A 27,176-nucleotide genomic window follows, 5' to 3' on the forward strand; every position below is an offset into this window, starting at 1 on the left:
AAAGAAAGAAAGAAAGAAAGAAAGAAAGAAAGAAAGAAAGAAAGAAAGAAAGAAAGAAGAAAGGAAAGAAAGAAGAAAGGAAAGAAAAGGAAAAGGAAAAGGAAAGAAAGGAAGGAAGAAAGAGAGGGAAGGGAGTGCAGGGTCTAAGACAAATACGGTAGGAAAAACACAACACATAATTCTATCAATAATAACTAAAAGAATATACATTCAAATAAAACTAATTTATAGAGGGTCACTTTGATTCAATATACTTATTCACATGGCTTCCCTAAGAGAACCAATAAATGTTTCCATGGCTGGCATTAATGTGACTCTGAGGCTAATCATCAGGTTGTTTTCTTAGGGGTATATCTGCAAACTGTTGTCAGTGGACATAAATTTTCATTTCCTATGCAAAGCTGGTCCTGGGGGGCTTATTATTTAGTGATCTCTGCTTATCTTACACTTGACACAATCTCTGCCTTTTCAAAATTTAATTCCAAAGCACAGACCTAGAGACATCTATAAGATTTATTTGTTTCAGGACAACCATATGTTCTGTAGTTCTTCTTTCCAAAGAACTTTATCTCAACTAATTAATCCTTAAAATCTCTCGGAGACCAAGTGATGAAGGCAAGTAATTCATGTTTACTGAGAAAGAGCAAATTTAGGCACCTTGCCCAGAGACTCTCAGTAAATAAGTATGGAAAAATGGACATCCATCAACTATTCCAACATGTTTTTTAAAAAGAATATTGCAACATTTTCAACTAGCCTGACAGTTGATGCAAAATAGAACTTTACAGAGAAGCCAAAACTATCAGAGCTGACATGGATCTTGTTGGTGCTCTACTCATACTGCTCAAGATCAGATCAAGTTTGCCTCTTGCTCTTACCTTTACCATAGCTTCCTGAATGTTCTCCCTCCTTTCACTCTCTCTTCTCTGAAAATATATCATAAATACAGGCATCGGACTCGCCTTTCTCAAACACAAGTTGGCTTTTTCATTTCCCCAGTCAAAAAAGCCTTTGATGTGTTCACAAAATATGCTCCACAATACTCAGCCTAGAATTCAAATCCTTGTTCAATGTAATTACAACTTAAGTTTTGAACTTTGTCTCCTATTACACTCTGACTTAGTCCATTCCTTACAAATAAACACAAATACACACAGGCACACACACACACTCACACACACAGCCTTGATTCCAGTTCCATTAATACACTCTGAGTTTTCTCAAATTTGAGTTTTTGTTCAAGTTGTTTTCTAGAGTGCCCTCAAACTGTACAACAGCCTTCCCATCCTTCACAGGTCAGCTATATAAGAAGGCTACCCAATTCATTCCAGTTAGAACAAGTCTTTATTTCTCCAAGCTCATAGCTCTTGGAATCTGCATCTCCTCAAACACTTTAACTGCTTATATTACTTTGCTTTTTGTCCATCAATGGATTTTGAGTCACTAAATAGCAGAACTATATCCAATTTACATTTATCCTCCTCATCAACATTGGACATGATGTTTTGCATACAGTAGGGATTACATTTGCTAAATTGCACTGAAAAAATGTTTGATAAATAACATCACAACACATGTCCACTTTAGGCCTAAGGAAATTTAATTACTATATAGCTTTTTCCTCCACTTAATGAGTATAAAATTTCACCCAAATACATTATACATTCTATTTTCTAATTATATTTCTTTTGTGTTTCTTCAATAAAAGAGATTGTAATTAAAAGGAAGCCTACAACGATCAAACACATGTTGCAGTAAGGAGGAGCTACAGACACATACTATTCAGTATTAAGCTCTATGTTAACATTGGAGATGCTTGACATTGTCATATCTATAATTTCAAACAATGTATCAGTCAAATGTCAATTCTCTCATTTTACAAATGACAATTGAAGGTCAGCAATGGGATAGGAAACTTCTCCTGTGCCCAGCTATTAAGTGTCAGAGCAGCAACTAGAAGTCAGGTATGTTTGACTATGGAGTCTAGACATGTTTTAAGTTACAACACAAATCTCCAGTTCTGCAAGATTGTAATGATGTGAAAATGTATACAAAGGAGATGAAGAAACTATTTTGTATCCTGATTTATACAGCAAATTTATACATAAATTAACACTAGAATTACTATACAAATAGGCCATTTCTATAACTGTTTAACCTATAATACTTAATCTAAAATATATAGTGTTATTATCAGATATATTTTAAATTATATAATTATAAAATATAATCCTCACTGACATATTAGACATTAGTCACTGTGCCAAGCATTTCATTCACTAATTAATTTAAGTCTCATAAAAATACTGAGGTAAATGCTATCATTATGTACATTTTACAGATGAAATAATGGAAACTCAAAGTTGTTATTAAACTATCCCAGGTTGTATTGCTAGCTAGTAGCAGAACACTGATTTAGGACTCGACTTACTGGAATGGCAAGATATATTTCCTAACTATATGCACATATTCATACAATCTAGGCAAATCTTAAGCATCTGAAAATGTTAAATTTAGATAAACCTTTTATTATTGCTTTTCATATAATGAGGAGTATATATGCATGAGATTTATGATCATTTATTTTAAAATGTTTCTTAGGAGGAATTCTAATTAATACACTCATTAACACACCCATCAGCTCTTAGTGAATATCCAATAAAAAATATTAAACATACTGGATAAACATTATTATGTATTTCATATTCCTATCCACATTTATCTCCTAGCATTTTCCACGATTAGAGGGCTAGGGAAAATTTTTCTTAATCTAAACAAAATCATCATTTGTTTTCTGCTCATGTTGACTTCTGGTACTATATCTAAGTCATTTTTCTTTGGAAGAACATAGCACTTAGGGTTGTAAATCATCTCATGTGTAAAGGAAACAATATGGCACTTTAAAAAAATACAATTTTGAATTAAAGTTCAGTATTACCCAAACATAAAACTGTAAGATTAATAGCTTGCATGAAAACAGGTGCTTATGCATCACTAATTTTACTGGTTTTAAGTACAAAATCACTCTACTTTGTTTTACCTCTAATAGTGTTACAGAGAAAAAGATATATTTGTTTAAACTTTGAGGACATTTCATATTAATTACAATGATACAATTCAACATTATCTCCCATGAGTTCACAATGGGAGTAAAGCACAATTGCCTCTAACGCATCAGGACCTTCATATTATTTTCTTTTGCCAGTCTTCAAGGTCTTTAAGGTAGAATGCTGAAGGTAACTGATGTTCTAATTATTTGGACACGTGGTTCTCTTTCTTCCATTATGAGTACTATTCTGCGAGATTAAAAATTTACGAATCACTTTATAAAATCATAGGTCTGAAAGGACTCTAGAGGTTCATCCCTTCTTTCTCCAGGTTTTACTCATATCATCCTATACTGATGCCATTAGTCCTGATATTAAATGTCTCCAGGGGAAAAGATTCCATTTCTTCTTCCAGCAACGTTTCAGTTTATGAAACGCCCTTACCACTATGAAAATTTTCCCTTTGTTCTTGTTTACAATATAAATTCTCATGTGTGATTAAGTCATTTCTTATACTTTTGATCTTCAGGGTAAATATGTTTTACTCCTACATTTTAGGTTATATTTCTCTCCTAGGTGATAAGAACCCAAACACAGAGGACTAAGAGCTTTCTACAATGTTCTGCTCCTCAGCATCAGTTGCTGTCTATGCCACGTACTCCAAGAGCCATTTGAGGACTTTTACTGCCTGCAAGGCAACATCGCTAAGAAGTCCTTGTTCAGGTCTCTTCAGATGACCATCCGAGCATCTCTAAACTTTGAACGTTGCATACCAATTTCCCCTTTAGCCCTTTGCTGTGTTTGATGAATAATATTCTCATGCATAATATCCCATAAAATGGGAACAGCCCATGTTATAAGGACTATCGTGAGAATTAAATTCGTTAGAACATGTACAGAGCTTAGAACTGTGCCTGGCACATGATAGTCAATAAATGTTAGCTATTCCTCCTGGTGCCACTGATATCAGTCTTACTACTCCTACTACTGTTGCTGCTGCACGACTACTACTTCTATTGTTACGATTAGTACTACTGCTCTTCTACTACTACTATTACTTCTTTGATTCCTCTCCTGCTGACACCCTGATAGATGAGCTTTATTCTACCAAGTGGAGCATCCAGAGTGAACTGGAATGCCTTGGAGGGTTGGGGATCACCTCTTCCCAATTCCCAGCTCCTCTCAACTGCACAGTTGAACTGTGTTCTCCTGGATCCCATGACCTCTAACACAATTATCATCCACCAATTGACAAAGACAGTGCAACAAATTTATACAAATGAGGGTCTCCAGGTTTTCTGGCCCTTCATCCTTCCTGGGATCTTTGTGACAATCTGTCATTTTGTAAAAGCTGCATTAACGTCCTTCCATTAACATGAATAATTGAAAGTTTGCCTAATAGAAATATCCTTCAATATTATATGATGTTTACCAACTCCATTAATGGTTTAGGAGAAGTATTGCACGCAAGTATAAAGAAAATTATAAAGAGAAACCAAATATTAAATTTCTCTAAAAGGCTTATAATGGGAAATATTACACTTTTTCTCTGTTAAGTTGATGTCAAAGAAAGTTTTCAAAATACTTTTTCATGACAATTCGTATTTTCAAAGTGCCCCACAATCACTTTAATATTTATTCCTCAAACAAACTCCATGGGGAATATGGCATCATCAAATATTGCTTCACAGATGAAAAGTCTAAAGTGTGGATATGAAGCAATTTAAGGATGGGTCAAAATGTGATTAGATTTCACAGTCTCTGAGTCACTAGCATGCTGTTAAGTGAATTGAAGCCTGCCTGCCTCAGGAAGGTAAACAGAATAAATGAGTTAGCATTCAAATTTACAAATAAGCCAAGAGTGGACCATAAACCAAATTAGTAAGGCCTATTTCCATGGAAGCAAAAACAATATTGGGGTACACATGCACATAAACACCATACAAACACACACACATACATACACAAAGAAGTGAACGCTAACTCTTCTGCCATGATTGGCTTTGAAGTGAGACTCTCTGATGGATTTTATGGTGTTCATCACAGCAGACACTACCTCCTTTCCCCAGCTTAAGACAACTTGCCTTTGTAATTTCTAACGCGGCCTGTTCAGCCTGCTGTTCCCATTGTGCTAATTCTGGGTGACCCAGATTGGCGACCTTGGAGACTGAAATTGCAAATGGTACTGCTGTTTAGAAGGCCCTGTTACAACATCAAAGGCGACTGTCAGGATCAAATAAAGCCAGTAGTTTAAAGTCACAGGTGCTAAATTCAAATTCATGTAGGTATCATTGTCTTAAGTATAGAGATCATTCTGGCCTAATTCATTGTAATCATATAACTTCTGTTGGCTGGGTATGGCATGGTCATCCATTTATTGTACAGGGAGGTAATACCTAACAATATGACAAAGCATCTAAAACTGACATATTTCTTGACAGAAATTCCTACTGAGTATAAATGAAATCACTAGATTACCTAAGAATAAGTTATTTTACTTGCTTTCTGTATAAGCCATCTACTTGCAACACATGAGAGGGATGTTTGGCAAAGTATTATTTTTATCACCTTAGTGTTTGTCATTATCCCATTATCCCAGAATTATATAGTTGTTGTTCCTCTTTTCTGTTTTTCCCTTAAAAAGTGGTTCTCATTCATGGCTACACATTAGAATCAACTTCAAACTTTAAAAAAAAAACAACAACAACAAAAAAAAAAACTGATACCTTGGCCCCTGGCTTCTTATTTAATTGCCTATGTTGAAACTCAGGTATCAGTATTTTTTAAAACTTTCAAAGTGCAGAGTTGAAAACCACTGCTCTAGGGGCATCTACTTTGCTTCAGAGCATCTAAGTCATCTGGTCATATCTAAAAATGAGAAAGGCAGTGGTCATTAAAAGGGCCATAGGAAGAAAGTGGTAACTTTACATAATTTCCTCTACCTAGTGTGAATAATACCCTCTCAAAGAGTTGGAATAATTTAAGTTTTTTAGACACACTATAAGTTTATTGAAAGCAGGGTCTACAGCTGTCTTGGTTATTACTGTATTTCCAGGTATAGCTCCTTATTAATAACATAATAAACCCTTGATAAAAATGAATGAACAAACAACATGGATAACCACCATGATTGTATTGGGAAGCAAAACATATTTCTTCTGACAAAAGTATTTGAATATTATCTTCTCCTGAAAATTCTGTCCCACTCCTCTGCTCTGCTGCTCCTCAGTCAACTCTGAAGGAGCTTCCCAGGTACTTGTATGCATAAATCAGCAAGTCATAAGTCTCAGTGGTGCTTCATCAAATATAAGATATAAATTCCAGAAAGATAACTCATATCTCAATTTATCATTTAATGTCCAGCTCCAGTTATCTCTCTTCAACACAAAAGGGAACCACCACTGACCAGGATGTGGATCTTCCTTGAGAAGTCAGTTGTCAATTTCTAAGAAAACATCAATGCTTGCAGCAATTCTTCATCATAGTCTGATTAAGGTTCCACTCCTATGGGAAACATCTCACACGTGCTATATAATTCTGAGCTGAACAAACTGTTCAGAGATTGTTCCTTTTTCCTTCATGGTAGTTTGCTCTCTTTTCTTTAATAATAAGAGTCTTTAATAACAGCTCTCATTAATGAATGCCTAATGCATGTATAAAATGCTTTAACACACATTTAAAAAATTTAATGATCCAAATAACATCATAAAAAGGTATTACCTTCCTCATTTTAAAGATGGGAATAAAAAGATCAAAAGGTTGAAGTACTTTCTCAAAAGCACATGGCTAGCTGATGACTAGGCAGGGATTTAATCCTTGATCTGAGTCCAGTCTCTGAGCAAGCTTCTGTTCTCTTCTTGCTCACCCAACAAATCCCACCATCACCTCCACTACCTACCACCCTCCTGTCTTCAGAATATCTTCCATTTGAATATTTCCTTAATTCTGTCTGAGAAGAGTTCTTCCTCTGTATCAAACTACTGAGGGCCTTTTACTATTTACTCATCTCTGAAGCTGTGACTGAAAAATGTTAAATATTCTTATTATCATTGTATTACTTTTCTGAATCTATCAAATTACAGAAAAGCAGTAACAAAAATATATATATATATATGCAAGGGATACCCTATGCTGGGTATAGCTACTATGAAAAATAGTACAGAGATTCCTCAAAAAATTAAAAATAGAACTACCATATGATCCAGCAATCTCACTTCTGAGTATATATCCAAGAAAATGAAAAAAAAATATTGGCACTCATCTCTTTATTGTAGCACTATTCACAAAATAGCCAAGATATGGAAAGTAGGCAAAACAACTTACTGTTAGATTAATCTAGTGACTTCATTTATACTCATTGGAAATTTCTGTAAAAAAATATGCCAATTCAAAAAAAAAATATGCCAATTCAAATAGACATTTTGTCATATAAGTGTCTGTCAATAGATGAGTAGATAAGGAATATATGGTATATATAATATAGAGATAGTGCATATATATGTATATACATGTACAGTGCATTGCGTGTGTGTGTGTGTGTGTGTATATATATATATATATATACATATATATATATATATATATATAATGGAATATTACCTGATCATGAGAAAGAAGGAAATCCTGCCACGTGTGAAAAATGAATGGGCTGGAGGGTGTTATGTACTCAAATAAGTTAGATTGAGAAAGACAAATACTGAATATCACTTTTATGTAGAATCTAAAAAAAGACAAACTCAGAGAGATAAGGAGTAGAGTGGTGGTTGCCAAAAGTTGGGGGTGAAAGAAAAGGGGAATAAATAATAGTGAAAGGGAATATAAGGGAAGGGAGAAGAAATGTGTGGGAAATATCAGAAAGGGAGACAGAACGTAAAGACTGCTAACTCTGGGAAACGAACTAGGGGTGGTAGAAGGGGAGGAGGGCGGGGGGTGGGAGTGAATGGGTGACGGGCACTGGGGGTTATTCTGTATGTTAGTAAATTGAACACCAATAAAAAATAAATTAAAATAAATAAATAAATAAATGAATGAATAAATAAATAAATAAATAAAAAGAAAAGGGGAGATGTTGTTCAAAGGGTATAAACTTCTAGTTTTAAAATGTACAAGTTCAGGGATCTAATGTACAGCATGGTGATTATGGTGAATAATACTGTATTATATATATATTGCCAAGAGTAGATTTCAAATATTCTCATAATAAAAAAGAAATGTTAACTATGTGACAGAGTAGAGAGGGTAGCTAATGCTACGGTGGTAATCATCTTGCAATTTATGAGGTTACATGTCAATTATATCTAAATCCAGCTTAGGGAAAAAAATGATACACTGTGCTTGATCAGTCAATTACCAAAATGTTCTCCTTCAACACTATTTAATGAACAACACTAAAAATTTTTATTTTAAATTTTAAAAAACTGTAGTGCACATAGATGCGTTGTTTCTGTACGTTATTTACAAATTAAATGACATTTAGAGCAGATGTCAAAAAATAATTTTCCAAAACCTAATAATAAACTTCCATTTACCAGTGGCAAATCAGAAGTTTTCTGGTATCTGTAGATATTCTGGAAAATACTTCACCTTCTCATTAATGGTCCAAAAGAGAATTTACTTTTTTCATTCTTCCTTTATACTGTTAAACGCACTTACGTTAACTTTATCAGCCTTCACAAAAAATGCAGTTATCTTTTTAACTATTACGCTTTTAACTTCAATTATTTGAAAACGGGAGTAATGGCAACATAACAAATTTGATATAAGAATAAAGATATTGACAAGTCAGTAAGAGAAAGTAGGTGAAGGTAGTAGGAGATAGGCTAGGGGGATTTAGGACAATGTTTGCTACTTTTAAAAATCAGTGTTTATATAAAGGGATACAGCCTGTCTGCTAAACAAGTTAATTTTAACCAGTGAGTAAGAATACTCTGTATTCTTAGGCCAATGGCGACTCTGCTGAAAGAAAGCCAAAGTTTTCCAAACAGAGTGACCCTTGTTGTCTTTGTGTGAACTGACCGGCTCTTTCAGATTTTCCAAGGAAGGCAAATTTTCATGGTTTGGGTGGTCTAAGAGTCTAACCTGCGAGACTGGACCAGAAGCACAAAACTATCATAATATAGAGATAGTTATAAGATAGAGAAATTTATATTAATGACAATAACCAAGTATAGTCTTTTGCTTATTTCATTCATTTTCTTTATGCTGAAATCTAATAAGGACAAAAGATTTTCAGACGGTAAATATACTTAGGTCTAATATGTGTATATACACACAATAATATATACTTACTGTAACTAAATATTTCTTGTTAGCTACTCTAAATTGTTTTAACCAGTTATTTGGCATATGGATAATAACTAAATTAATATTCAGGCATAGTGTTATACTTTTATTTATCTTTTCAGATTTATAGTTTAAAAGGGAAGATAAGTATTGTAAATATAGCAACAATGACTATACTAAGCCTCAAAATGATAACAGACATGCAATCTCCTCTGAAGCTAAAATGTTTAGAACAAAAATAGTAAGGTCAGCAGATACATACTGAAATGTATTAGGTACCATGACAGACACAAAAATAAGGTGACCACTGTCCAAACATTATCTGAATAATTTCTGTTGAATCTAAGATGCATTTATTTTTGCAATGGAAAAGACCATCAAACTCAAGTAGCATTTATTAAATGTTAAAGTCTATTGCTATCTGTGTTTAAGGGAATTTCAATATGCCTTGTAAGAAATTCACATTGGAAGCTGTGTTTCTATGTACTTTGGGTGAACTGCCCAAAGTCACTTAAAATTCACAAGGGAAAGGATTGAGAAGCAGGACAAAATAAAGGGAGTGTAAAGGTAGTAAAAAAAAAAAAAGGGGGGGGTGTTTATGAAGGCTAGAAGGCCTTTCTGCTGCTCTTGGCAGAAGAAACAAAGTGAAAGGCAATCTCCAATACTAAGAAAAATGTACACATGAATTAATGGTGATTAAAAATTGGTAAATATTACCAGCTTCTTTATAAATATCTTTCCTAAACATGCTATGTTTAATGGTTTAGGGTACAAAAGATATGACCAAATAAAGAACCATGAAAGAGGCTTTCATACTAGGAAAATAATTTATACAACAAACACAAGTGTAGTCATTCCAGCTGGCATGCTGCTATCCATCTTAATTATTGCAATAAATGAACCGCTGGCCATCACTTTTAAAAGACTATGGAAAACTGGAGGTTTACCAAAAGATCAAAAAGAAAAGCTTTATGTTGAAATAAAGTGATGATTAAGTTAGAAATCAGGCCATAATGCTGATTATACATTTTTATACATTGGGATAAACAAGGTAGCTTTATCTTTGAAAATTACATCTATGTGACTTTATAAATCTCTTGCTCATTTGATAAGCAACCACGTAATTTGTGCATTATACACACATCAAATAGCATTTACAGAAAACATTTTTACTACTAGAAATAAGTATTAAAAGGGTCCTGCAGTGGACATGGGTGGGCAGAGAGTAGGCTGGTAGACAGACAGCATTGCCTTCCTCTAGCACAGCTGTTCACAAGGTGGGGTCCCAGGAGCAGCAGCATCAGAAACATATGGAAACTTGCTAGACATGCAAATTCTGGAGCCCACATCAAAAGTATTGAATTAAAAACTCTCAGGGTTGAGCCCAACAATCTATGGTTTAGCAAGCTCTCCAGGTGATTCTAATGTGTGTCAAGTTTGAGAATCACTGCTCCACTGAAATAAGTTTCTTAGGACCATATCGTGTTCCCCGCTGTATCCCCAGCATCCAGCCTAGCACAACAGCTAAGTCAAAATAATAGATATTTGTTTAATGAATTAATTAAAAAGAAAAACTTTTCCTAAAAAAATTTAGGTATTTTTAGTGTTGGCAAATAATTTTATTCATAGAACAGAAGTTAAACTTTTAAAAAAAAAAAAAAAAAAGAACAGAAGTTAAACTTTTTTAAAGCCTTCATTAAAATGGGTGAATTCTTAACTTAAATTTAGAGTCAGCTGGATTTGAAAAAACCAAAATGTTCTTTTAAAAGGTATAGTGAAATCATTATGTAGTTTTAAATTTGTGTATGGGTAAATTCATATATATATGTGCACAACCTGCAAAATATATGCTTTTTTTTTCAAAATCATTGTTTATAGAAAATGAAAATAAAAACTTGAAAAAATAATAGTATTTGCATCTGTAAACTATACACTTACATTGCCAGTTAAATAGGGGAACAAATGCCAAGAAGAAAATTTATGAACCTCAAGGAGAGAGTAATGGCCATCATCATTCCTCAAAGTACAATTTTCAGAGACATGCTTTTATTGTACATTTTGTTTGAATTATAAACGTTAGTAGAAAAATGAGAAATTGGGAAAGTAATACATTTAAACTCTAACATACCATTTGATATAGCTTCACCAGAAAATGTTACTTTAAAAAATTAATTCATTTGCAATAGGAAACCTGTCACCATGAGTTGAAAATTGTCTGAAACCCAAACAAACACTTTAATGCCACCCAATGATATGCATAATCTTTTTATAAATATTATTTCACATGCTAACATGTAACAAAAGAATTGTTAAGAAATTAATCCAGAAGTCATGATCTTTGGAAAGAGATGGCAGCCCACAGGGAGACAATCTATTTTCCTGGATGCCTTCTCTAGGGCTAACAAGGCCAACAATTGCCAACACCATGAGCATCAGGGATAGGGGGAAAGAATCAAAGAAACAGAGGACCAGGCAGTGGAGAAGATACGGTTCCATGATATTTTAACTCCTAAACAGTAGATATTGCTGAAGAATGCTCAAAATTTAAGTCCACTGCAACTCCACTTAATGACTCAACTGTTACTGATGCCTTTCTCCATCGCTTGGTTTCATTTTTAAAGAAGCCCAACAAATCCCTAAGCACTCTTTCTCCATTTCTTGGCTCCTCCCCTTCCTCCAATTTTAACACTTTGCTCAATCAATCCCCATTTGCTTCCTAGTTTAGTTCTGCCCCTTTGGCTTGCTCCTTTTTTTTTTTCTGTTCGTCTGCATACATATGTAGATCTCTTCTATTCTAAAAATCCTCAAGAGGATCAAACCTCTTATCTTCTTAACCTCCTATTTCTCTCCCTATGATCATCACTAAACTTCATTCTCTGTCTGCATTGTATGTCAATGACTGTGCAGCGGCTGTGTCTTCTTACACTTTCTGAATACAGATAAGATACCTTACTCATCTTTATTCAGCATAATAGTTACAGGCAATGACTTGCTTAGAGTGGATGTCCAATAAATACAAGTTAATTAAGTTAAATGAAAAAGTGCTATAGTAAGTATTACCTTGCCTGCCTAGTCCTTTCTGTTACCACATCCTCAGTTTTCCTGAAAGTGCAGAAAAATCTGCCAACTTCCCCTTCTACAATTATAGTTGATTGGTCCTACGTCCAATCAACTGACCCAAATGGAACCAATCAGATTTTTTTCTGTGCAAATTTGTAATCAAACTAGGCAAACCATGACAGTTACTCTGTTAGTGGAAGAAAACTAAATCCAGGAGCTATAGACCACCATATGATATTATAATAAAAATCTGGTAGTCTACACAGAGAGTGAAGAAGGCATATAAAAAGAAAGAACTGAGAAACAGAGACAGAACTGGCAGCTTTCACGCCTTTGATTCTAATTAGCTCCCAAGTCCAAAGTTCTAGCTATATTATATTGCAAAGTTAGAGAGAGATTACATAATTGTTATATAAGATATATTACTATATAAAATATATTAGTAAATAAAATACATTATAAAAAACATATTATTATTATATAGTCTTCATTTTTCTAAAGCTAGATCCTGTAGACTAGATCCTATAGGTCACTGCAGTAAAATATCCTAAATAATACAGGTACCAGAATCATGGGTGTATCTAGTTATTTGCTTGTAACTTAATAAAATAAAAGCATATATCCATAGAAAATAATCTAAATAGAAAGCTAATGTGGGAAAGTCACTTGAAATCATATAGAAAAAAATGTATCACATCAGTATACAGAGAACAATTTAGTAAGAAGGCATGTGTACATGTGAGAAATGGAAGCCTAACTGTTGCTTTGGATTTCTACATTTCTGTATATTCTCCAAGGACAGAAGTTTCTAAATATTTATTATATTATACAGGATTAGGATAATGTATAGAACATCATCCTAAAAAAGTTCCTTTGAATACTGTTCAACCTTAAATGTAAAATCATACTTCCTTGTGATCACTAACCTTATTTTTTAAAGCAAAGATATAAAGAGGCCAAACCAACCATTAAAAAATTTTAATAGCACAAGTCCTTTGTCAATAAGTTGGCAGGAAGGTCACTGGATAAAGATACAAGCTTTGGGTTTAGTATTTGTGGCATGTGATACATACTGTATTTACTCTGCTTCCAATTATAATATTATGAAAAACTCTACACAAACCATGGTCATTATTACCTACCCTGCATTTGTTTCACCAATTATAAAATGTATTTTCCACGTTAACGGAAAGGATAACTACATAGAGCAAAACCTTACCAGTCTACTACGAAGAATTCAGAAAAAGCAAAGGCAATCTCTGTAAGCTACTGAATTATTATATTATTTTCCAAAATGTAGTCATTGGCTTGCCACACTTTCTGTAAGGCTGCAGTTAATCTTAAAATGAAAAAAAAAAAAAAAATCACTTCCCAGACTAAATAAATGCATGAGTTCTGGGAGGCCATAGAGTTGCCTAGTTTTAAGTATACTTAATGTAACTCTGAAATAAGAAAAATAATCTTCAGGAACTCCTGGGTGGCTCAGGAGTTGAGCATCTGCCTTTGGCCCAGGGCGTGATCCTGGAGACCCAGGATGGAGTCCCACATGGGGATCCCTGCATGGAGCCTGCTTCTCCCTCCGCCTGTATCTCTGCCTGCCTCTCACTGTGTCTCTCATGAATAAATAAATAAAACCTTTAAAAAAAGGAAAAAAGAAAAAGAATTTTCAGGAGTACTTTGTGGACTATGTTTTATATCTTGCATTTTCTTATAAATAGTGATAAATTTCTTTTTAAAAAGTTTTTATTTAAATTCCAGTTACACAGTGTAATATTAGTGTCAGGTGTACAATACAGTGATTCAACACTTTCATACATCACTTGGTACTCCTCAGCATAAGTGCCCTCCTTAATCCCCATCACTTACTTAACTCATACCCCCAACCACCTCCCTTCTGGTAACCATCAGTTTGTTCTCTATAGTTAAGAAGAAAGGGGGAAAAAGTGATAATTTTCTTTAAAAAAAAAATCCTCTGGGACAAAGATCAGTTTTCCAAAGTTTGCCTAAGTTGAAGGAGTCAAAGAAAATCTCTGAGGCTTTAGTCAATGTAAATGGCAGCAAAGCAGCAGAAAATGTTCTATGGGCTTCTTGAAGATGGAATCAAGGATTCAGAAAAGCCTAGGCATCTGTGAGAACAGTGGCTTCCTGACCATGACTGTGTATGTCTGCAACATAAAACTAGAAATGTCTCAAGATGTCTGTGCTTCCCCTTCCTTGCAGACCCAGTTAGGTACTGACATCTCAGACACAGACAAGCATAGGTGGTGAGTCTAGGGTGATGGGCACACAGGGAGCAAAGGAAAACTATACACAACCTATTGTCCCAAACTATTCTCTACTTTCTTAGTGGGTTCAATTATCTAAGGATTACCTTTAATTCTTTTCAGTTTAACTGTTTTACATGCTGTTACCACACTTGCACACTTGGTCAAAGTGTCATGGTGCCCTGGCTACTGACAGGGCATTCATGAGGAAATGGATTAGAACTATACTGTGAAAACACACACCTTTTTGTTTGCTCCTATAGCTTCTGGATTACTATTGCAGTTTGAGGGGATTCATAGTGCCCTTCATTAACTATTCAACCCAGTTCATAAATTTAAACCACTTCTACTTAAATAGGTCTGGCTTCCATGCTTGACAGTAAGGTCAGTTTAAATATTCTGGAATATACACGTTTAATGCAATCCCTATCAAAATACCATGGACTTTCTTCAAGAGTTAGAACAAATTATTTTAAGATTTGTGTGGAATCAGAAAAGACCCCAAATAGCCAGGGGAATTTTAAAAAAGAAAACCAGAGCTGGGGGCATCACAATGCCAGATTTCAGGTTGTACTACAAAGCTGTGGTCATCAAGACAGTGTGGTACTGGCACAAAAACAGACACACAGATCAGTGGAACAGAATAGAGAATCCAGAAGTGGACCCTGAACTTTATGGGCAACTAATATTCGATAAAGGAGGAAAGACTATCCATTGGAAGAAAGACAGTCTCTTCAATAAATGGTGCTGGGAAAATTGGACATCCACATGCAGAAGAATGAAACTAGACCACTCTCTTTCACCATACACAAAGATAAACTCAAAATGGATGAAAGATCTAAATGTGAGACAAGATTCCATCAAAATCCTAGAGGAGAACACAGGCAACACCCTTTTTGAACTCGGCCACAGTAACTTCTTGCAAGATACATCCACGAAGGCAAAAGAAACAAAAGCAAAAATGAACTATTGGGACTTCATCAAGATAAGAAGCTTTTGCACAGCAAAGGATACAGTCAACAAAACTCAAAGACAACCTACAGAATGGGAGAAGATATTTGCAAATGACGTATCAGATAAAGGGCTAGTTTCCAAGATCTATAAAGAACTTATTAAACTCAACACCAAAGAAACAAACAATCCAATCATGAAATGGGCAAAAGACATGAAGAGAAATCTCACAGAGGAAGACATAGACATGGCCAACATGCATATGAGAAAATGCTCTGCATCACTTGCCATCAGGGAAATACAAATCAAAACCACAATGAGATACCACCTCACACCAACGAGAATGGGGCAAATTAACAAGGCAGGAAACAACAAATGTTGGAGAGGATGCGGAGAAAAGGGAACCCTCTTACACTGTTGGTGAGAATGTGAACTGGTGCAGCCACTCTGGAAAACTGTGTGGAGGTTCCTCAAACAGTTAAAAATAGACCTGCCCTACGACCCAGCAATTGCACTGCTGGGGATTTACCCCAAAGATACAAATGCAATGAAACGCCGGGACACCTGCACCCCGATGTTTATAGCAGCAATGGCCACGATAGCCAAACTGTGGAAGGAGCCTCGGTGTCCAACGAAAGATGAATGGATAAAGAAGATGTGGTTTATGTATACAATGGAATATTCCTCAGCTATTAGAAATGACAAATACCCACCATTTGCTTCAACGTGGATGGAACTGGAGGGTATTATGCTGAGTGAAGTAAGTCAATGGGAGAAGGACAAACAGTGTATGTTCTCATTCATTTGGGGAATATAAATAATAGTGAAAGGGAATATAAGGGAAGGGAGAAGAAATGTGTGGGAAATATCAGAAAGGGAGACATAACGTAAAGACTGCTAACTCTGGGAAACGAACTAGGGGTGGTAGAAGGGGAGAAGGGCGGGGGGTGGGAGTGAATGGGTGACGGGCACTGGGGGTTATTCTGCAAATTGAACACCAATAAAAAATAAATTAAAAAAAAATTTTTAAAAATAAATATTCTGGAATTGTTGATTATTTACAGGCAGGTGTTCATTATATTTCTAAATTTAAAACAAACAGCAAAAAAACATTCACTCCCTGTCTTTAGTATCTTTCTTTCATTTTTATTTTTATTTTTTTTAGTATCTTTATTTTAAAACATGTTTACATATGTTTCAAAGTCTAATCTCTTATAAATTAGCTCTTAACTAGCTGTAAATTAAATCTCAGATATAAAGGAGGACCTAGAAATCAGAACAATTTGGATTTCTAATGCCAAAATACAATCTAAAAGTAAGATACCATCACTTGGATGGCCAGAATCTAAAAGAATCATTTTATGAGTGACCAGAAAAATGCCAGAGGCAAGAGCTACAGGGAGATTGTGGCCAAGTAGAGTCTTCTTAAATCAAAGGAGCTATAAACATGTTTTTTATGAATCTATACTCAAAAGAATCAACCCTGATGTTGCAAAGATTTCTAGGGTTAAGTCTGTCTCACAGAATTTAGCCCAGCTAACTTCCTCCACTGAACCTCTAACAAAAAGATCTAATATTCTTCTACTTCTCTAAGCAATCCTTAAATTAGAATCACAAAAATGTTTTACTTATAGATATCTATGCTTTGAAATGTTTTAGGATTGAGAAAAATAATTTACCAACCTAATTTTTCTATATTCTGTGTAGTAACACTATATCCTTGAAATTATGAGGTGCGAAGTATTCAATACACCAGGCAAAAAATTATAATGCAATTATTATTTTTTAATAATACAATTATTGTTGGCTACTTCCTCAAACTTAAAATTACCTATATCTAGGTTAAGATTAAAATTAAAATTTGGATGAATAAATTCCAAATCATGCAGAATCTTAGGTGCACTTTCATAGAAACCTCATAGGAGGTTTCTTTTTTATCCTGTTCTTCTATACTGTATTTTTATTTAAAACGCAGAAATATAGTTCTAGAAGATACCAGAAATTAAATAATCCTAAATCCTGATAATATGTTTATTTATGTAATACATTTATATAATGTATTTTATTTGTAGACATGACTGCAGTAAAGTTTCCTACACACTGGTTCCCCAAGTGTCTCCAATTAGACATCAGATTAAACAATGCTAAACAAATTTCTCTTCGTCAGGAATTAGCAAAGCCTACTTGTACTGTGAATTCCAAAAGTAAGTAAAAGTATACACCATTTCACAAATGAATTTGATCATGGCCTTATTATTGGGATCACAAGAATTTGGGAAACATTTCTCTGGGACTATTATGCCACCAGCTGCTAAAATAATCCATTCCAAAACATGATTCAAAAACCTTTGGTGTTAAAATATCATTACTGATACAAAATTTAAATTCCTTTCATTGTGTGTTTTCTTCTCATACTCATTTGTTTGTCATCACAGGTGTAAATCTGTTAACTATATGTTTGAGCAATCTTTCACAAGTCATCAAATAGGCTCACAATTTTACATTTGTAAATCATTTCAAAACACCAATCAGCTAGCAAACTCTGCAATCTCATCTCAAATGAGATTTAAATTTAAATGTGGACTGATATTTCATTAAATGCTAATAAACATGAAGGATCATTTTAATTCCAATATGTTTGTAGGTTTACTATAATAAATCAGAAAACTTTTATGTGCCAAAGGAAGGGAAACAGAAGGAAGGAACATATAAAAATGAGTATAATCGGCATTCAAAAATTTCATAATCATGGACAGGACGATATATAATTAAATGTCCCAATTTTTTTAAAAACATTTATTTTTTTTTTATGCATGAGAGACACAGAGAAAGAGAGAGAGAGAAGCTGAGACACAGGCAGAGGGAGAAGCAGGCTCCTCACAGGGAGCCCAATGTGGGACTCGATCCTGGATCCCAGGATCATGACCTTTATTTAGTGGGAATGGAAACAGGCATTCAGATCCAGGAAATAGAGAGATCCCCCCCTAAAAACCAGGATCACGACCTGAGCCAAAGGCAGGTGCCCAACCGCTGACCCACCCAGGCATCCCTAAATGTCCCAATTTCTTAATTCAAAATAAGTAAATTACTACTTGGGAAGTGTATCTCTTCTACAGTTTTGGTAATAGCATCATTGTTACAATTATCTTCCCACTAGTAGTTTATTTAAAAATAATCTGCACACTATAAATAGTCACATCACAGGATGAATGATACAGTCAAAAGAGTATGTGGTTTTTTATAATGGCTTCCCAGCTATGTCCTATCCCTGTTTCCTCCTTTCACAACCATATTACAGGTTCTTGTAATATTTTTCAGAAGAAACTATCAACTTATATAAAAACATATTAAATGATAATATCTGTTTAAATATATTTTCATGCAAATGAGCACACAATACAACAGACTGAGCCACCCAGGCACTCCATCACCTTATATTTTTAATAAATAATAGAGAAAATTGTAGTGGGATAATTTTCTACTTTACATGGTATTTGTTTTCCTCTTTTCTATTACATTTGAATATGTGTCATATTAGAAATTTTCTTTGGGAAGGTACAGTTTATTAAAATATTCAGTTTAGGGGCCCCTGGGGGGCTCAGTCAGTTAAGCATCTGCCTTCTGCTCAGGTCATGATTCCATGACCCTGGGATCGAGCCCCATGTTGGACTCCCTGATGGAGAGGGGGGTCTACTTCTCCCTCTGCCTCTGCATCTCCCCTCTATTTGTGTTCTTTCCTTCTAATAAATAAATAAATAAATAAATAAATAAATAAAACCTTTAAAAATATATTTAGTTTAAGATGTTGACAGTAATGGCAATATTAATAACATTTCCAAGGCCTATACTACTTCCATTTATTTTGCTAATCACTTTACCAAGATTATCTCATTTAGTTCTTTCAACAAATCTCCGATGTAATTACTATTATTCCTTTACTATTATTTACAGATAAGGAAATTGACAAAGAGGTATCACATAACTTGCACATTTAAGTAATTTATTTGTTATTCATTCTTCCTCTTTCCTTTCACAAAATCCTTAATATAACCATTTAGTTTATACTATCTAAATCTTACCTGTAAAATCTCAGGGCTTTGAGCCCTCAAGAACAAAAGACCCAAGAGGGTGTGGTTAGAACCATTTTGGAATCCAATTACTAAGTTCGAAATATACCCATTTTATATTTTAAAAGAAAAAGAAAGAAAAGCTCAATTTCATAAACTAAAATAGGTTTTCCCAGAAGAATATTTCTTCCATCCAATATTAAACTAAGGTTTAGATTCAACATCCCAACACTCAAAGATCATAGACCATTTGAACCAAATAAGTTAGTTTCTTCCTATCACTTTACAGATAAGAAAAAGCATTTATCAATATTTATTATCCTTTCATACTCAACTCTAAGTTGAAAGAGACATCAGAAAATCTCTGACTAGAATATGGAATACATATAAAATACACCAGACTGATGAGTGGCTATAACATCTTGTAACTCTATCAGAGAGAGCAGTTTCTGACTCTTGTCCAAAGGGAGCATATTCAAAGTCAAGAAACCAGCTTTTTCCTTCAGCAGTTGAATCCTGTTTTGTTATTATTGTGGAACAGCTGTCTATGGAGACAGGAACTCAAAGATCAGTATCCTCATCACAACTATTAATTTCTCTCTCCCCTTCTTCACAGCACCTGTATTCTATAAGGTTTAATCAATTTTATTGTTTTTCTCCTGAACCGAATTCAACTTCTCGGTATCTTTATTTAAAATAGGGAGACTGAAATGAAATATAATACTGTGCTCTTAGAAAGTTTGTTCAGTGTTGAGTAAAGCACAAGTTGTATCCCTCTTTGTCTATCATAATTTCACACTCTGTTAACACTTGCCTATGTTGTTATTTTTTATTTCTATGGCTCAATTATTTTATTTATGGTCCACTGTGACTGGGAATCTCAATCTGGAAAATATTACATGGCTAGCTCTTAATTGAGCATACTAAAAAGAATAAAAGAAGTATAAATCACACAAAAAGAGACAATGCAATGATCACTTTTATTTGGCAGTAGAATAAAATCACACAATACTCATAATCACATGGAGGGACGCCCACTCAGTTCTAGCCTAATATCGTCATTGAATAAGCAAAGAAACAGAAATAGAAAGTGACTAACCACCAAAGTCTTAGGGCTGCTGACAAAGGCAGAATTGAAACCTGAGGCTATTCCCTCTCTGATCATGTGCCTCATTTGCCAATGCTCACTGGAAGTCACACCTCACTGAGAAGGAAAGTTCCTGATCCTGGTTATTGCTATTGATTCAACAATGATAAACCAAGACTTTCTACTAAATGTTTTCCTAGTTTAATCACAAAATAATAAGTTAGTAGAGTGTATGGAGTGTTTGAATGAGGCCTGTTTTCCTTAACTTTTTTTTTTTTCATTTTATTTATGGAAGAACTATATTGAACAATGCCATTAGGTGGTTACAAAGTCCTCGCTGGATGGGTGCCTAGGTGGTTCAGTCAGTGTCTGTCTTGGGTTCAGGTCATGAATCTGGGGCCCTGGGATGGAGTCCCACATTGGGCTCCCTGCTCAGTGGGGAACCTGCTTCTCCTCTGCCTCTACCTCCTACCCCTTACCCTCTATCTCCTACTCGCTCTCTCTCTCTCTCTCTCCAATAAATAAATAAAACCTTCAAAAAAAAAATCCTCATTGGTTCTGTGAGAATCGATGTTTATTCTTTAAAAGTTGGTAGTACATTTTGTATCCTGCAACATCCAAAGAAAAAAAGCTAAGAGATTGTGCAATATTTCCAGAAGGCAAAGTAAATAACCAACAAAAAAGTAAAGTAAAAGATGATCTTATGCTTGAAGTGTTTCTGGGTTTTGTTTGATGGTTTCTTGTTTTTTTTTTTTTTTTCTTTCTTTCTGTGGGTGGAGAAGCCTATTTTATTTTTATTTCCGCCTGCCGTTCCTATAGCAAACTCATTTGGAAGCTCAGCCTGTTTGACTACTAAATACTGCTGTGGAAAATGTAATTACTCCTCTGGTATTCTTTTTCTCATATGGAGAAATCTATAAATTTCTATTTTAAAAATGAAAAGAGTCAAAACTCAAAATTAGTCAGTTTGAAATATCATTAACACTTAATATGATCTTAACCAAAGTGAGACTGAAACTATTGGGAAAATCCATGTTTATTGGGTGACTTCCTCACGGTACCTTTGATGTTTGTTTTCACATTAAAGGATTAAGTTCAGAAGGACAGCATTCTAAACATTGGAGACTGTACTTGAAGAAGGAATAAAATGATACTAATCATTTAGTAGTTCCTGAATTAGAGCTTTGTGGGAAGCAATTATGCTTCTCATAAATGTGCCTAACTCGACAGGAAAAAATACAACATACCTTTCCACCTGAATTTAATTTTTTAAAGAAGAAAACCCACAACTCACTGAGGAAACAAGTAAATATAAATATATTTAATTTAATGTGATGACAGGTGAAGTCTAGGTTTGTCAGGACACAGATTCAATATCTAGGGGTAGAGAGTATGGGAAAGGGGTAGGAAGGTAGGCTGTGAGGGAAAGTCTTACAAAATCTAAGCATGGGGAGTAATGTCCCTAGCTAATGAAAATGGATTTCATTGAGCTTTGTTTGTGAATAAACCTAGAAAAAGACCCTGTAACTAGGACCAAATCTCTAGTTTATGCTGGCCTTGAATATTTCTATTCAGTTGGCCCATGCATGAACCATTGTGCAGTTGATTCCAAACAGATGTACAGGCACCTGTTCTAACCAGACATTTCACTGGTTCAATTTTGTCTTCCTAACTACGCTTTCCAATATCCATTTCTTGTTCCTTCAAATTTGTTCAGTCATCAGACTTCCCTTCCTAGAATTTGAGTAATCACCCACTTATCTCTTTCTTGCACTCATTTCTCTAATTTTAACTTCCTCTATAAACTTGGGAAGTAAATTTATTCTGGCTCTAGCCCATTCTTTGGGTAAAGGAAAGGAGAAACTCAATGCTCAAGTTCACCTCAGGCACACTGATCCCTGGGTTTAGAGCAGATCATTCAAGAGTATATTAATTATACTCTATCCATCTGTGGGGGGCGATTTCAAAAACACTGTCTTACTACATTCTCATCGGCTCAGGCATGAACCCATGAAGACACGCCTTCTGCACTTCCCACAGATCTGAGTGTACACACATATACTCAGTTGGAAACTGCTACATGGTATATTAACTTAATTTTATCATTAAATGATATTCCCTACCATTACTTAATTCAAATTCAGTTTATCTCTAGAATTTAGCAAACTAATGCCATTCAGATTCCTAAACGATGATAAAGAACCATGAATTCACATTGTAGACTTTGACAAGCACTGCTAAATTTGGTCAATAACTCTCAGGATTTCAAGAGAGCTTTGCATCAAAATTTGTCCACAAGAAGTTTCTAGACAGTCATTGCTCTTCCCCCTTCAAGATAAGAAATTCAGCGACTATTTCTAGCAGGAGAGATCCAAATTTGGAATTACTAGATTGTATTATCAACTAGGGGTCTTGGCAACGCAGAAAAAGAAAAAATGTTTTATAGTACAATGCTACTGGTCCACATAAATAATCTGTGACAGTTTATCTTTTTATTTTTTAATAGCAATTTCCCTTTCATGCTACTTTCCAGGTCTTGTCTTTCTCTTCTTTCTGTAGAGAAGTCCACTCATTTCCTCCTACACCTCCCTCAGCAGAACAATCTATCCTCTTATTTTTTTTTCTAAAGATTTTATTTATTTATTCATGATAGTCACAGAGAGAGAGAGAGAGAGAGAGAGAGAGAGAGAGGCAGAGACACAGGCAGAGGGAGAAGCAGACTCCATGCAGGGAGCCCGACGTGGGATTCGATCCCGGGTCTCCAGGATCGCGCCCTGGGCCAAAGGCAGGTGCCAAACCGCTGTGCCACCCAGGGATCCCCAATCTATCCTCTTAAACATCACTTGTCCTCTCCAGTTACAGAATATTCATTTTTCCTGTAATCACATCCTTTATCATAAAACCTAACTTTTTAATCCTATAAACACAGAATAAAATAAGACTTGTTGATGATGAAAATTATTTCACCACATTTCACCGTGGACTCTGTTTCCATAGAAAATCGACAGCTCAATTATTTATATATTGTCTTACATGTTTGTGGGACGATTATTTTGTAGGGTCACAACACTGTTAATGTGAAACCTGTATTAGGTGCTAAGAATCCCAGAATCCAGGCAATATTTGTCATATGAATGGACAACACTTTTTCTAGTGGTAAAAGAAGTCTAAAAAAATTGTCATGTAGCCTATTTGATTAAGCCAGACTCTTGACAGGTTGTTGGTATGGCCCAACCAGTTTTACATATTTGAAGAAAGCGAAAGTCCCATCTACTTGGCTTTTATTTGATAATATCTTTACTCTCCCTATTTTTTATGCATATGCCATACTGCATTCAAAGTCCTCTAATGAAAAGGCTAAAAGTGAAATTTGATTTTGTAACTCAATAAATTAAAAAAATGTACAGCTGTTAAATTTAAAATTGGCTATACAAATATGTTGGCAATTTTTTTGTGAAGTACTATTATACATGTAGTACAGGTTTTCAATAAATGGGATCTACCAGTGACAACGTGCTGGATTTATATGGGTTTATCTGGATAAATACCCTTATATTAGAAAAATATTTATATTTCTGGGTGGGAATTCAGGAGACTACTTGACGATAGGACTTAAGTAAAAAATTCCTAAAAGGTTTTTTTTTTTTTTTTACAGTGAACAAGAGAATAAAAAAAACAGAATACAGATGTTAAAATTCAGAGTAACTGAGGATACAAAGTAAAGTAAAGAAATAAATCAAGACCTTTGAAAAAACACTTTATATAAAAAGATTATGGAAATTAAGGTTATTTTGCCCAGGGAAGAGGCATCAGACTTAAAAATAATATGTTTTCAACTATCAAATACCATCAAAAATGAGATACAGTGATGACTCCAATTCTGAACTTTTTTTTTAAAATTAGTAATGGCCTATTTCCTAAAATTATGTTAGTTGCAAGCACATGAGTTTTGTTTTGCAGTAAAATATATGTGCATATTTCCATCTTTTCATTAATTTTTCTTAGGTTTGTGTCTGAATTTAAACTTCATTAGAAAATGATTTTGCAAAATACCAGACTTTCTCCAAATAATCTCTAATATTTTACTGTTATCAGCATTCAGAGATGACTCACAATACACGTGTATTTTCTGTAGTACAGATATATTAAATATTGCCTGCATGACTGATGAACTTTCTCATGAAATCTTTTCTATACTCTTTTTGCCATATTCTGGAAAATGTCCTGATCCACAGGTTTAATCTAAGAATTAAAAATAAGAAAAATATACCTCTTACATACTGCCTACTGAGAAGGTATCCCTACAGTCATCCTAGAAAAACCTAGTTTTAAAGATAAATCAGTTTAAATTAATTTATATATTTCTCTAGATGATCTTTAGTGTTCAATGTTTATGAAAGCTCTAGAACAATACAGTTATCAAATTTTTATTTTATGTTAACCTGGATTGGCACCTGAAAGAAAAACTAGGCTAACTCAATTCCATTTTTCCATTTCTCTCTTTCTTTCCTTTCCTTCTTCCCACCCTCTCTTCTTCCCTCCCTCCCTCTTCTCCTCCTCCTTTTATTTTATACATTACTCAGCGCTCATCGCTGTCAGTGTTTTTTTTTTTTTTTTTTTGAGAAAGAGAAAGAGAGCACAAGTGGGGGTGCGGGGAAGGACATAGTGAGAGGAAGAGAGAGAATCTTAAACAGGCTCCACACCCAGCACAGAGCCCATCAGGAGGCTCAATCTCAAAACCCTGAGATCATGATCTGAGTTGAAATCAAGAGTTGGGCACTTAACTAAGCCACCCGGGCCTCCCCTTTAAGTGTATTCTTAAACCCCTTTATCTATTTTACCCATCTCTTCCCCCTACATCCCCTCTGGCAACCACCAGTTTGTTCTCTGTATTTTAAGAGTCTGATTTTTGTTTTCTTTTTTCCTTTGTTCATGTATTACTTAAATTCCACATATGACTTGAAATCACATGCTGTTGTCTTCTTCTAACTTATTTTACCTAGCATTATACCCTCTAGATTCATGTTGCTGCAAATAGCAAGATCTCATTCTTTATACATCTGAGTAATATTTATATTTTATCCATTTATCTGTGGATGGACATTTTGGTTGCCTCCATATTTTCACTGTCATAAATAATGCTGCAATAGACATAAGGGTGCATATATCTTTTTCAGTTAGTGTTTTTGCTTTCTCTGGGTAAATATCCAGTAGTGGAATTACTGAATCATATGGTAATACTATTTTTAATTTTTTGAGGAACCTCCACACTATTTTCCACAGTGGCTGCACCAATTTACATTCCTACCAACAGTGGGTGGTTTCCTTTTCTCCACATCTTTGCCAACACTTACTTCTTGTCTTTTTTATTCTAGCCATCTGACTAGTGTGAGATGATATCTCATTGTGGTTTTTAATTTGCGTCTCCCTGAATAGTGATGTTGAAGGTCTTTACATGTGTCTGTTAGCCATTTGTATGTCTTGGGAAAATGTCTATTCAGGTCTCCTGCCTAATTTTTTAATTGGATTATTTGTTTTGGGTTTTTTTGTTTTTGTTTTTGTTTGGTGTTCAGTTTATAAGTTCTTTATATGTTTTGGATATTAACTCTTTATGAGATATATCATTTGCAAATATCTTCTCTCATTTAGTAGACTGCCTTGTCATTTTGTTAATGATTTCCATTGCGGTGCTTTTTATAATAAAAAGCCTTTTATTTTCTTTACATAGATTAACTTTGTTTTTGTTTTCCTTGCCTGAGGTGACATTATCTAGAAAAATGTTCTATGGCTGATATCAAAGAAATCCTGTTTTCTTCTAGAAAGCCTATGTTTTCTTCTAGAAATTTTATGTTTTATGTTTATGTCTATGTCTCATTTAGGTCTAACCAATTTTGAGTTTATTTTGGGGCATAGTGTAGGAAAATGGTCCAGTTCCATTCTTTTGCATACACCTGCTCAGGTTCCCAGCACCATTTGTGGTGAGAATATATTTTAACCACTGTATATTCTTACCCCCTTTGTTGTAGATTAATTGACTAAATACACATGGGTTTATTTCTGGGCTCTGTACTCTGTTGCATTGATCTGTACATCTACTTTTGGTGTCAATATCATAATGCTTTGATTATTAGAGCTCTGTAGTGATCTTGAAATCTGGGATTATGATACCTCAAGGTTTGCTCTTCTTTTTCAAGACTGTTTGGCTATTCAGGATCTTTTTTGGTTACACATAAACTTTAATGTTATTCGTACTAGTTCTGTGAAAAATATTGTTGGTATTTTGATAGAAATTGCATTGCATCTATAGATTGCTTTGGGTGGTATGCAGATTTTAACAATATTGGTTCTTCCAATCCAAGCGCATGGAACATCTTTGGGTAGATACTAACTCAGTTCTGTTTCTTTTTATACTTTGTTT

General features: G+C 34.5%; 1 protein-coding gene across 3 annotated transcripts in view; it reads right to left on the reverse strand.

Annotated features, from left to right (window-relative positions):
• The window catches only part of ALCAM (activated leukocyte cell adhesion molecule), a 210,915-nt gene that overhangs the window by 169,451 nt on the left and 14,288 nt on the right, over window positions 1–27,176 (reverse strand). The window lies entirely within an intron of this gene.

This window comes from Canis aureus, chromosome 35 (genome assembly GCF_053574225.1).
Source record: "Canis aureus isolate CA01 chromosome 35, VMU_Caureus_v.1.0, whole genome shotgun sequence".
Taxonomy (NCBI): Eukaryota; Metazoa; Chordata; class Mammalia; order Carnivora; family Canidae; genus Canis; species Canis aureus.